This window comes from Eleutherodactylus coqui, chromosome 13 (assembly GCF_035609145.1).
Source record: "Eleutherodactylus coqui strain aEleCoq1 chromosome 13, aEleCoq1.hap1, whole genome shotgun sequence".
Taxonomy (NCBI): Eukaryota; Metazoa; Chordata; class Amphibia; order Anura; family Eleutherodactylidae; genus Eleutherodactylus; species Eleutherodactylus coqui.
Window position 1 is genome coordinate 30,061,385 of NC_089849.1, and position 13,004 is coordinate 30,074,388.

Below are 13,004 nucleotides of genomic sequence, written 5' to 3' on the forward strand. Positions count from 1 at the left end.
AGAGCTGTCCCCACTACTTGGACACTCACGTGCGATAAAATCGTGCAATGCGAGAGCGTGTAAAAATGCAGAATTACGAAAACTCATGCTTCTCAATGGTTTCCTTCACACTTGCGATGTTTTCACTCATGCGATGTTGCGTGGGTAAAACCTGCGGCACGTCCTATCTTTCCGCGTTTTGCTCTTTTTATCGCCCGTGTTTCCCAATGGAGCCAAACCACATCGAACTTTATTTTTGCGTGATGCAATTTTAACATTAGAAACGCCTATTGTCTTTCTCGTGAGAAAACCGCAAACGGTAGTGTTGCGTTTATGAAAAAAAAGCATCGCTGGTGCTCAGACATCTCATGCGCAAAATTGCGATATTGCCACAATTTCCTCGCGGCGATATCGCGATTACCCATGTAAGCTAGCCTAAGAGTCAGGGGGATGGGGGCCATGAGCCTCTAGCTACGCCCCTGTATGTACACCATTAATATTATACCATTCAGCCATCTCATTAGTACACATCCTCTCTGCATAGTGTGCTAACAGGGGGGTCGCTGAACACTCTGATCGCTGACATATTCACCTCATGATAGCGGCGTCGAGTGACAAGACCACACGGGCCGCGCGCCGCCTTCTGATTGGCGGAGAAGATAAAGGGCGGGAAACGTCGGCCGCGCGCAGCCAGCAGGAGGCAATGAGGAGGCGCGTGCCGTGAGGCGGGGGCCGGCGGAGGAGGACCGGGATGACAGAGGGCGCCGCCTAGGTCTCCGCTGCTGGAGCCGAGGAAAGCTTCAGCGCTGGAGTTCGGACATTCTCCGGGACTCGAGGTCCCATGGACACCGCCGGTGACCGGAGCCAGTCCGAGTGAGTAACGGGAGCTTCATGGAGAACTTTACAGAGTTGTTACACAAGTTCCCAGCTACAGCCCCCTGCCTGCAGGCTGCCTGTGGGACGGGGACCCTCCTAACACTCGTCGTCTAAGCTCTGATAGTCTATATATCCTCTATATATGCAGATGGTCTAAGTGGTTTATTACATAGCAATTACTCTTAGTTATTATATATGCAGTAGGATGCTATATGGCACTGATATCACCTGTATATACTGTTACATGCCATAGGGATGGGGGGGTAACCGGAGCAGCGTCCTATATAGTGTGATATGCCATATCACACACACACATATATATATTATAGTGATATTTGGTGTTGTGTTTTATACATTGTGATATTCTTCATTATAGCATTGTGATGAAATATTCTATATTTGATATTTAGTATACCCTTCCATGTATATTGCAGTTACGGTCTTGTATATTGTTACATCATATGTGATATTTCCTACGTACCTTTTTTATTATAGTTATTATAGCCTCTTCTATTTTGTGTCGTATGTTATATAAAGTGATATTGTATATGGCAGATATAACCTACAATATAAGCTGAGGGCGCCTTCACGCTGGTGATACAACCGCGCGTTTTTGGTTGTTTTTTTTTTGTGTGATGCGAGTGAAAACGCAGAATTATGAAACCAGTGATTTTTAATTGTTTCCTGCCAATTTTTCACTCATGCGATATTGTGAGAAAAAACCCTTGCTGTATCTTTCTGTTTTTTTGTTTTTATCCCCCGTGTTTCCCTCTGGAACCTCCTTTTTATCGCATCGCACCAACTTGTGTTTTTTTATTAACTTTTTGAAGTCCCATTGACTTGAAAATGGCGAGCGGCAGCGAAGTTCTTACAAGACAAGCCATCGCTGACGCCCAAACGTCTTATGAGCAAAATTGCGCTATTTTTTTTTTGTCGTGATTTTCTCGCAGCGGTATGGTGATCGGCAGTGTGATGGAGCCCTGGCCGGCTCTGACGGCCGTGTGTGATGGAGCCCTGGCCGGCTCTGACGGCCGTGTGTGATGGAGCCCTGGCCGGCTCTGACGGCCGTGTGTGATGGAGCCCTGGCCGGCTCTGACGGCCGTGTGTGATGGAGCCCTGGCCGGCTCTGACGGCCGTGTGTGATGGAGCCCTGGCCGGCTCTGACGGCCGTGTGTGATGGAGCCCTGGCCGGCTCTGACGGCCGTGTCATGTGACAATGGATGCCGGTTTTTGCAAACGACTTGCGTGGGGGGAAAAAAATTGTATGCGCTATTTTGGCTCAATTTGTGGAGAAAACCCGTTCCTTCAGGTAAATGGGACACAAAGTGCGGACGTGTTTAACGGATCTCTTATCGCATAAAGGCGCGTGCACCGCTGTATGCAAGTTGTGACAGATATTCTCGGACGTGACTCATCAGCACACAGATGGACGTCCGTGGCCCGAGGGGAGTGGATATTGCGTGGATGGGCAGGGATTTTTTTTTTTCCCCACACTTTTTTTTTCTCTGCGCTAGGCCGCCTGCACACGGGCGGAAATTCCGAGGCAGGATTTCCGCCGCTGGAAGCCTACATAGGATTGCGTTAACAAACGCAATTATCTGCAGACGGCCGCGGTTTGGCCGTGCAAAATTTCGAGCGGCAAACAAACTGCGGCATGTCCTATTTCTGTGCGGGGCTCACGGATCCGACCCACCCGTCTGCAGGCGGCCTTAAAGAACACCGGTCTGTATAGCCTAATTGTCTATAATGGGGCAATGCGCCATTCGTGAAATACACGGATCGAATATACGTTCGTGTGCGTAAGCCCTTAAACCACTTTCTCTCACGTGCTTATTTTGCTGCGTATTACACTCGCATGCGAAATACGCAGAACTAAACCTCCATGTATTTCAATGGGGCCTCTCACATGAGTGTTTTCGCGGCGTGTATTTTACGCATGCGAAATCCCCACGCAGCATGTCCTATTTTCAGCGTTTAGGTGCATTTTTCATACATAAATCGCCCGTTGAAATGAATGGGGTGTTTTAAAAAAACAAATGAACGCAGTAAATACACAATTGCACGTGTAATACATTTTTTGCGCAGGTTGCTATGCCACCATGAGAGGGGGGGGGGGAGCTTGTGACATCAAAAAATACACAGTTAAATCACAGGCAGACGCGCACAATAACGCAGCCCTGCGTGCAGTAAAATGCTGCGTACAATCCAAGCAGCGTTTTTACGTACGGTCCTGTGAGCCGGCCTTGGGGTATGTCTGGACTTGGGAGAATGTGTTGTTGAATGTCGGCAGTGGACAGTCCGTAGGTCAAAATCTGCACCACTTGATGCTGTGCTGACCCCCTCATTTGACGAGGTGGATTCTGCACCACTAATCCGTTGCAGCTAATCGACATGCTGCGAATTTAAATTTCGTACCGCATGTCAATTTCTGCGCAGTTTTTGGTTGGACTTTCTCCACAGCGTGACTTTGAAAATCTCGTTCAGATTTCTGCTACTGTAATGCTGCAGGTATTTCTTGTGTAAAGTCGGGAAATCTGCAGTAAATCCGCCGCATGTAGACATACCCTTAGGAGTTTATGTACGTGTAATGTATACGTTGGATGTACATGAAAAAACGTATAGAAACGTATGCCATTTTAAGAACACGTGTACATTTAAAAAATAATATACATTAATAGAATAGCCATACATTTGCATTTGTTTTGGTCTTTTTACATTAAAAAAGTATATATTTTTTTCTGTAAACCCTTTTTTCTTAATAAGGGGAGGAACCAGGCCTTAACCTCTGCCTTAACCACTTCTTCACTTAGCGAACGACTGCAAAACCACACTGTTCTTGGAAAGTAGCTTAACCCCTTCCCTCCCCATGACGTAACGGTACGTCATGGGAGCGGACAAAGATGGTGTAAAAAAAAAATCAAAATGTACAAAAATTAAAAAGGAAAAACACCCTTTTTTATGCTTTTTCACATATTGGCATGAAAAAAAATGCATATTTGGTATCGTGTCTGTAAAGACCCGTACAATAAATCGAACACGCTTTTTATCCTGCGCGGCAAAAAGCTTACAAAAAACGCTAAAAACTGAGGCAAAATGCTAATTTTTAGCATTTTGCCTCCAAAAAACGCAATAGAAGTGATAAACGTATGTACCCCAAAATAATACCAATAAAAGCTACAGCTCGTCTCGCAAAAAATAAGCCCTCACAGAGCTCCGTCCAATGAAAAAATAAGTTATAGGACTTTGAATGCAGCGATTTAGAAAATAAAATTTCCAAAAAAGGGTTTTTATTACAGAAAAGTGGAAAAACCAAAAAAAATTTCGAATTTTGGTATTTTTTGTAACCTTAGCGACCCGCAGAAAAAAATGTAGTGTGTCATTTATGCTGCATAATTAACACTTTAAAAAAAATCTCTGGCAGAATTGAGGCGTTTTCTTTCCCTACTATCATAAAAAAATAATAAGTTTTACAATATAGTCTAGGTACAAAAAAATTGCCGTGATAAAAACTACAGTTCGCCACGCAAACAACAAGCCCTCATACGGCCGCGTCGACGGAAAAATAAAAAAGGTACGGCTTTTGAAAAATGGAGATGAAAATTTACCAAAAATCGTTTGGTCCCCAAAATAGGCCATATCCTTAAAGGGTTAAAGGGGTTGTCCCGCGCCGAAACGGGTTTTTTTTTTTTTAAACCCCCCCCCCCCCCCGGTCGGCGCGAGACAACCCCGATGCAGGGAGGTAAAGAAAGCTTACCGGAGCGCTTACCTTAATCCCCGCGCTCCGGTGACTTCAATACTTACCGCTGAAGATGGCCGCCGGGATCCTCTGTCTCCGTGGACCGCAGCTCTTCTGTGCGGTCCATTGCCGATTCCAGCCTCCTGATTGGCTGGAATCGGCACGTGACGGGGCGGAGCTACACGGAGCCTGCATTCTGCACGAGCGGCTCCATAGAAGACAGGAGAAGACCCGGACTGCGCAAGCGCGGCTAATTTGGCCATCGGAGGGCGAAAATTAGTCGGCACCATGGAGACGAGGACGCCAGCAACGGAGCAGGTAAGTATAAAACTTTTTATAACTTCTGTATGGCTCATAATTAATGCACAATGTATATTACAAAGTGCATTAATATGGCCATACAGAAGTGTATAGACCCACTTGCTGCCGCGGGACAACCCCTTTAAGTCTCCTTCACACTGGTGAGAAAAATGTGATTCCTCTCTAACCAAGAGAGGGGGCAGGGCGAGAAGGATCCACCCTCTAGCCCTGCCCCCTCTCTTGGCTAGAGAGGAATCACTATGAGAACCCCCTCTAGCACTGCTCTTGGGGATGCCCCAGGGGAGATCTCTAGGAGATTCCTGTGGCTTTGCCTCCCCCTCTCCTCGCTATGGTGGATTCCTTCAACCTAACAGGGATGTGAGGCTGTTTCCATGCGAAATCTCCTCGCATTCAGGGGTTTTCAGAAGGATTGCGAGGGCCGTAATGCCACGCCTTATTTATAGGGAATACGTTGGGAGCCTGATGCCAATCACGGCACTGTCACCTTCCACGGCCTCCAACTTTTATTCCCCAAGGACGGGCTTGCCCACTTTTTACTTATTCACCTGCTGCACACAAAGCATTATAAACTTGTAGCCCCGGCCCCTGGGCTTGCTACCTGAGCCATCTTGGCTCCCTTGCTGTTCTCACTGCAGGCATGATACCTTACACTAAACCAATCCTGACCTGACTTTCTCCCCAAGTCTGCTTCATCCATGTGTCTGCACTGGCTCCACTTATGGCAGTCTTGTTGCTAGATCTTCCCATCTACCGCACTTCATCACTCTTAACGTTTTGTGGTTGAGCGCTTTTTTTCCCTTTTAAGACTTTTATCAGCAAGTTGTTAAATGTTTATAAACCTACAGCCATACTTTTCCAAGTTTTTCATTGACTCTAATATAAAAAGTAAAGTACACATTTCCATCCTTTTTATATTTTTTTATTATGTAAGGCAGAAAAGCATGGTATGATGCATCATTTGGTATGATGTCATTCACTGAGTGGCTGTGATTGGCTCATCGAGCGCTGGCTGTGATTGGCTGGCACTCGATCCAATCACAGCGTTCCCTTTGTTGGAGGCGGGGTATTCAAAGGCCCGTCACCAGGAATAAGCTGAGATGTCAGAGCGGAGGACACCGCAGCGCCGCCGGAGACCATCGCGAGGCATCGGGACACCGTGGACCAGGTGAGTATAAGTCGTGTACCGTCACCCCCTCCCCCAAAAATAAGACACAGTGCATCTTTTGGGGCAAAAATATGAGTCTTATTTTCAGGGAAACACTGTAGGTCCATTTTCCGCATGATCACTTTTGCATATAGGTTATACAAGAAGGGTGAGAGGATGCAGCCCTGTCGGACGCCTTTGCCAATCCCAAACCATCTGTGTCCCCATACTTTGTTCTCACAGCGGCTTCTTGATTTGTATAAAGTGATTTTATCAGCTTGACTAGATGTGCCGATACGCCCGGCTCTTGCAGGGGGCGCCATAGCTTGTCATAGTTGACGCAGTCAAAGGTCTTGATGTAGTCAATGAAGCACATGAAGATATTCTTTTGATATTCTAGAGTTTTTTTCCATGGTCCATCGCAGGTTTGCAATAAGGTTGCGGGTGCCGTGTCCTCAACGATTCCTGCCTGCGCATCAGGGGGCGCCGCAGCAACTACTGATCTCAGTCTTTCCTGTATAATATTAAGAAGGATCTTGCTTGAATGCGGTATGCGGGTTATTGTTCAGTAGTTGGAAAAATTCTGGGAGTCGCCTTTCTTTGGTAGAGGGATGAAGATCTTTTCCAGTCCTGTGGCCATTGTGTGGATGCCTATACTGCCCGGCACAGCTCTGTGAAGGTTTTCACTGGTACTGGCAGCACTAGCTCTAGTGCTTCGTTTTGGGTTAGTTTCATTGTCATAACCACTTCAGACTCAATAAACAATGACATACTAAAGTAAAAAATGGACATTTGGACCACGTATGAGCGTCATACATGGATGGAAAAGCACTCCTCTCTTTTTTGCAGACGCAACAGGGACGAGCTTTGGTACTCATGTGAATTTGGCCTTAGAATATCCCTAATTGTAGTGTAAACACTGCAACATTTTATTGTACAATTTATATAAATTAGATTCAAGAAATCTCATCTGCATGCTTTGGAAAAAAACTGCAGCGTGAATTGAATCTCAGTACAGATTTTTAAGTTCTATGGCAAATGCACTTTAAAATTTGCACAAAATGTACAGATTTTTTAGTTTCAACGTTTTTTCCATAAAGTTCTGGCGTACAACCTTCTTAACTCCCCGTGTAGGGGGCCACTTATTACCTTGAACTACTGTAAATTTTAATATAGCATCGTACTCTTGTAGAGTACTGGGAAGGGGTAACAAACAGCGGGTATAGAACGTGGGGTTGTCAAGGATCTATATCAGGTCTCTAATATTTGTGTAATAACTAGGGCTGGTTTTTGGCAGGCTGGTTAGATTGATGTGTGCACAGAGATTCTGCTGTGGATGCGCTGCAGGTTTTCCACTATGGACAATAAATCTCTTGTGGACATACCCTTATACATGTTGCCAAGATCATGATGGGCCATTCGTTACGATTAGCAGTTGAAGACAGTTTAAAGCTATGCCAGATTAGATTCGCCAATTATCACTGTACATCAGTATTCTGTTCAGAATCCTGAATCATTGTGAGCCAAAAACGAGGAGTGGGCCTAAAACATGGGAGATGTGCAAATCTTTACAGTATAGTTTTTCTTTGTATAGATTCCACTCCTAGATTTGGCTTATAAACACTGATTAATACTGGCCCAAATGCTGCTGTGTGAAAGTAACCCGGTATAAAGTTGAACTTGGTTTTGTTAAATACAAATCTCTTCTTAAAGGGGTTGTCTCGTGAAATCAAGTGGGGTTATACACTTCTGTATGGCCATATTAATGCACTTTGTAATATACATCGTGCATTAAATATGAGCCATACAGAAGTTATTCACTTACCTGCTCCGTTGCTAGCGTCCCCGTCGCCATGGATCCGTCTAAATTCGCTGTCTTCTGACGTTTTTAGACGTGCTTGCGCAGTCCGGTCTTCTCCCTGGTGAATGGGGCCGCTCGTGCCGGAGAGCTGGTCCTCGTAGCTCCGCCCCGTCACGTGTCCCGATTCCAGCCAATCAGGAGGCTGGAATCGGCAATGGACCGCACAGAGCCCATGGTGCATCATGGGTGAAGATCCCGGCGGTCATCTTGGTAAAGGAAGAAAGAAGTCGCCGCAGCGCGGGGATTCGGGTAAGTAATAAACTTTTTTTTTTTTTTAACCCATCCCTTGGGTTTGTCTCGCGCCGAACGGGGGGCCTATTGAATAAAAAAAAAAAGTTTCGGCGTGAGACAACCCCTTTAAATATAGTTGTGGCTTAAAAGAACAGACTGAATGTATCATCTTCTCTGCTGACAATGTTTCAGCTTTTACAACATTTTTTTATACTATAACCGAAAGGGGTTTCCCAGGATTTGCAACGTGTATGTTCAATCACTGAAAACTTGTGATTTGGTCTGTCAGGTGAATTTTTCTCAAATCTGGTGTAAGTAGAAATAGAGGATTTGTAAATAGCAACTGATTTAGCTATCATTGTTCAGAAGCCTTTTTAAAAATGCGATCAGGAACCTGAGTGATTGCTATAAGCATATCCTTCATTTTTTAGCATTAGGTTTGGTAAGTTTTCCCATTAGTATGGTCTGAGACGCATTAGATTGAACATTTTGACCAGCTGTCATTTGAATCATTTGAATCTTCTTCATTATCACAGTAGGGGCAGCGAAACATTTTGTGGAACCTCGTGGAAATCCGTAGGCCATCTGTTTTTACATGCAGGTGTACTGGTCTCTGCAGAGGTAGTCACTCTTTGCAGTCTCTTAAAGGGGTTGCCTTTGTTAGTCAACTTTTTTTTCTTTTTTTCATTTGCTCTTAGACTCGGACCTATATAGTTATCTAAACACAGGTCGTTTCAGCCACTGAAGATCTACTGTGGTATTTGTTGCGTTTCTGGAGATGGATCAAGTTAGCCACTCTCATACAAACGTTCAGTTAAACAAAGCTCGGAACCGCAGAATTTTACTATGATTTCGAGCAGTATTTTTGAATGCATGTCACAGCACTGTGATGGGTGATGGGGTGCATTAAACATGAACACGGGGAAAAATAGAACAGGCAGTGTTTTAAAATCACGGCGTTACAAACACCACATTTGAGTGCATGTCCGAGAAGCCCCATTAAAATCCATGGAAGAGTTTTACCACGGTTAGCTCGGCGCTCGAGACACCGTGGTAAAAAGTGGTGTGTGTGAGTGGCTTTAGGCCGCCTGCAGACGGCTGGGTCGGATCCGGCTGCGAGAATTCTCACAATGGGACCCGACCAGAGCGTCTGCAGAGAGCAGCGTGACACCTGGTGCCACGGCCCCGGCTCTTTCATGTGCCGGCAGCTGGTGCATGCGCAGAGCGGAGCCGGCGGCCGGTGAGTGACATTTCTGTTTCTGTGCACAGAAATAGAGCATGCTGTGATTTGTTTACCGTGCGAGATTTCGCACGCCCGTCTACATAGCATTGCGTTAACGCAATCCTATGGCAGCTTCCAGGGGCGGGAATTCCGCGGGAAATCCCGCCGCGGAATTTCCGCCCGTCCGCAGGCGGCCTTGGGGTATGTTTACATGGGGTGGAAATGCTGTGGAATGCCTGCAGCAGAAATTGCACGTCAAATTCCGCTGCATTTCCACATCCAAAACAGTTAAAAATCTGCGGCGTTGATGTGGATTTTGGTTCAAAATCAGCTTGCATACAAGTAGCTGAATTCAGAAGACAGCACTTACCCCGGAAGTCTTCCGCTGTCAGCGTACTTCGCCCAGCACCGCTGGTCAGGTGATGTGGAAGTGGCATCACTTGACCATTGGTGCTGCGCTTACTAGAGGCTGCCAAATATTCCACAGCATTTCCGTCCCTTGTAAACATAACCTTATGTCACTCTAACGCATACATTTTCCCCAGCCTTTAACGCTGCGTTTTTAGCGCATCGCTAAACACTGTCAAATGCTGCCATTGATTTTAATGGGGCTTCTCAGACGTGCTAAAATGCAGCGTTTTTAACTCTGCGTTTTTCAAGTGCTGTCTGTTCTATTTTCATACTGTTCTGTTTTTATAACTGTGCTGAAAACTCAGTCAAACGCTGTCAAAAACGCATGTCAACGCAGCTGAAAACTCAGTAAACGCTGTGCTAAACGCAACATTTTTACAAGCGCCTGTGCGAGAGTGACCTTAACGAGATGTGCAGGATTTGTATACATAGCGCACTTGCCTGTCGGTGGCGTATTTGGCCAAGAAACTTGACCCGATATCACGCTTGCCAGTGTGTATTTTCATGCTGATGTGAGTCGTTTTTCTGGCCAAAATGCCTCCCATCAGTTCTGTGAGGTAGTGATGCTCTCGAACGAGAATCGGCATGTGTTTCCCATTGTTTTCAATGGGAAACCTTACATCGCAGTCGTGTGCACGGTGTGCAATGTATTTTACTGTCCCATTGAAAACTATGGGCAATGCGTCCTGAGGAACACGAAAAGATAGGACATGCAGAAATGTTTTTTTAAGTGTTCCCCCTGCATCGCTCATATATATGACTCCACTCAAAAGAATCGGGATCATGTTCACGGGAGATTTGCGCGCCTCGCAACACACAAATCTCATGCAAGTTTCTCGCCCGTGTGAAACCAGCCATAGTTGTGTTTTTATGTGCTAATTTTCAACTGCAGAGTGTGTTGTTTTTGTGACATGGTAGTAGTGGCTGCTGCTTCTGAGGTCACACTAGTAAACTTTATTAATAAACCCAGATTTTTAAGCTGATTCAAAGCGCTTCCACTGCAAAAAAGCTTTATAAACTGAAACAAAACTCTATTTGCGGATTATGGTGTGGACTTTATTTTACGTTTAACCATTGAACTCTTAGGCTGCGTTCACACAGGGTGGATTTCCAGTGGCATTCTTGAGGATTGGCCACACCGAAAATCTGCGAGAATTTTGCAGGCAAATCGCAGCTGCGGGTTTTGGAGGGGCTTCGCAGCCTGCATTTCTGCTGCGGGGAAAAAAAAATTTGACATGCTGCGTATGTAATATCCGCGCCGCATGGCCATTTCGGCACAGTTAGGTCGGATTTGTAGACGAGATTTTTGCAAAATCTCATCCACTTTGCTGTCTAATCCCGGGATTAGGAGCCGCATGTGGAATTTACGTGCGGACAATCCGCACGGAAATTCTGCAGCAAATCTGTCCCGTGTGAACCCAGCCTCATGGCAAAAAATCCGCAGAAGACGCAGTTTCCACAACATAAATGGACATGTTCCAGATTTCTAAACCGCAGGGCTTCAAATTTCATGCTTTACCGCAGCAGAAAAAAAGTGCAATATGTGAAGATTTATCACATTTCATTCACTTGCGTTCTACTGGAGATTCTGCAGCATTGACTGTTTGTGTGAAGGCAGCCTACCACGGTATATGCTTAGAATTTGTCGGCCACAGACTTATAGCTAAAGAAAAAACAAAAATAAGGGTTCGTTCACATCAGTGTCAGAGGCTCGGTTCAGCCCTGATTTCCACTAGGAAATGTTCTGCGTTTTTGTTTAATACAAATTTTGTCAGTGTGTAACACAGACTGCATTGGGTGTGATCATACAGAGGAGTGTGTGCATTCATGACAAACTAGCATAGGCAATGTGAATTTGGGATGGATGGACCGACCAATCTTGCATCCCCTTTGGTAAGATGTCACTCATTTCCATCAATGCATCTGTGTGCATATTTTCTCATAGGTGATTGAAGCCAAGTTTATTCAAGATTGACCTCGATGTTGGTCAGTTGCATACAGTCTGCTGGAGAACTACATGTCTGTAGACCAGTCTTTCTTAACTCCACTCATCAAGACATCCCAACAGGTGTGGCAGCGTCTGAGGCACTGTGACAATAAGTACATCATTTGTGAAATACTGAGGAAATCCAGATAACCTGACCTGTTGGGGGATGCCTCGGAGACTGGAGTTGGGAATGCTGCTCTAGACCAAAGTTTTTGGCTGATGGGAGCATGAGCTCTCAAGTCATGGGAAGATGAATTAGGGAATTGCCGCAGAGTTTCCTGTGACGAATTCCAACTAAAAAAAGCTTCAAAATCCGCTGCTTTCAGCCATTGTTTTTAGCGTGGATTAGGGCACAGAATTTGCCCTGTCGATGGGTAAAATCCGCTTGTGGAATCCCAACGCAGAAACGAAGGACAAATTCCATGCCAAAAACCTCAGACAGCAGAATTCAACTTGGAATTTTCAGTGTGAAGTTCGCCTCTAAAAACTGCTTCAAAACACAAGGCTTTTTGCTGCTGCTTTTTTTTGCACATTTGGCCTTTCAATGGGTAAAATCTGAATGTGGATTCTGTCTTGGAAAATCACATTTCTACATAAAGGGCTCCTTCACAAAGGAGATTGGGATATTGCCGTGATTTGTGAGCATCAGCGCTGCTTTTTCTCGCAAAATCACTGCCACTTGTGATTTTTTTTCTCTTATATGTTTTGTTTGCAAGAACTGGGTTCACACGGGACGGATTTCCAGCGGCATTCTCGAGGATTGGCCGTTTCGAAAATCCGTGAGAACTCTGCTGGAAAATCGTAGCTGCGGGTTTTGGAGGGGCTTCGCAAGTGTCAGTTTCCTTAAAAAAAAAAAAAAAACACATCGCACAAAAATTGTAAGTTTATGCTTTGTGATGCATTGAAACCATTGAAAATCATTGGTTTCATAGTTCTGCATTTTCACTACTCTCGCATCGCTAAAAAAACATGGTTTTTCTCACATGTGTGAAGACCTTAGGAAGTGACATACCACTTCTTTACATGGAAACTCGCAGAAAATGAGATTCTCCTCATCAGAATTCCAGCTTGGTTTTTAGAAGTGAAATTCAGCTGTGAATTCCACCCTCAGGGCTTATTCCGGTGTGCGTATATCGGCCGGGTTTTCATGCCCGGTCGATATACGCTCTCTCTCTGCACGGGGAGAAGGCAGGCCAGGCTAGGAGCAGTGCACTGAGCTTCCCTCCCCCCCCCCCC

The 13,004-nt window shown here is 45.3% G+C and overlaps 1 protein-coding gene across 2 annotated transcripts in view; it reads left to right on the forward strand.

Annotated features, from left to right (window-relative positions):
• Window positions 1-730: 730 nt before the first annotated feature.
• Window positions 731-13,004, forward strand: part of GJC1 (gap junction protein gamma 1) — a 41,478-nt gene continuing 29,204 nt past the window's right edge. For both annotated transcript variants that reach the window (XM_066586381.1, XM_066586382.1), the window contains exon 1: window positions 731-852. The gene's annotated coding sequence lies outside the window, so the exon portion shown is untranslated. The remainder of the gene's footprint in view (window positions 853-13,004) is intronic.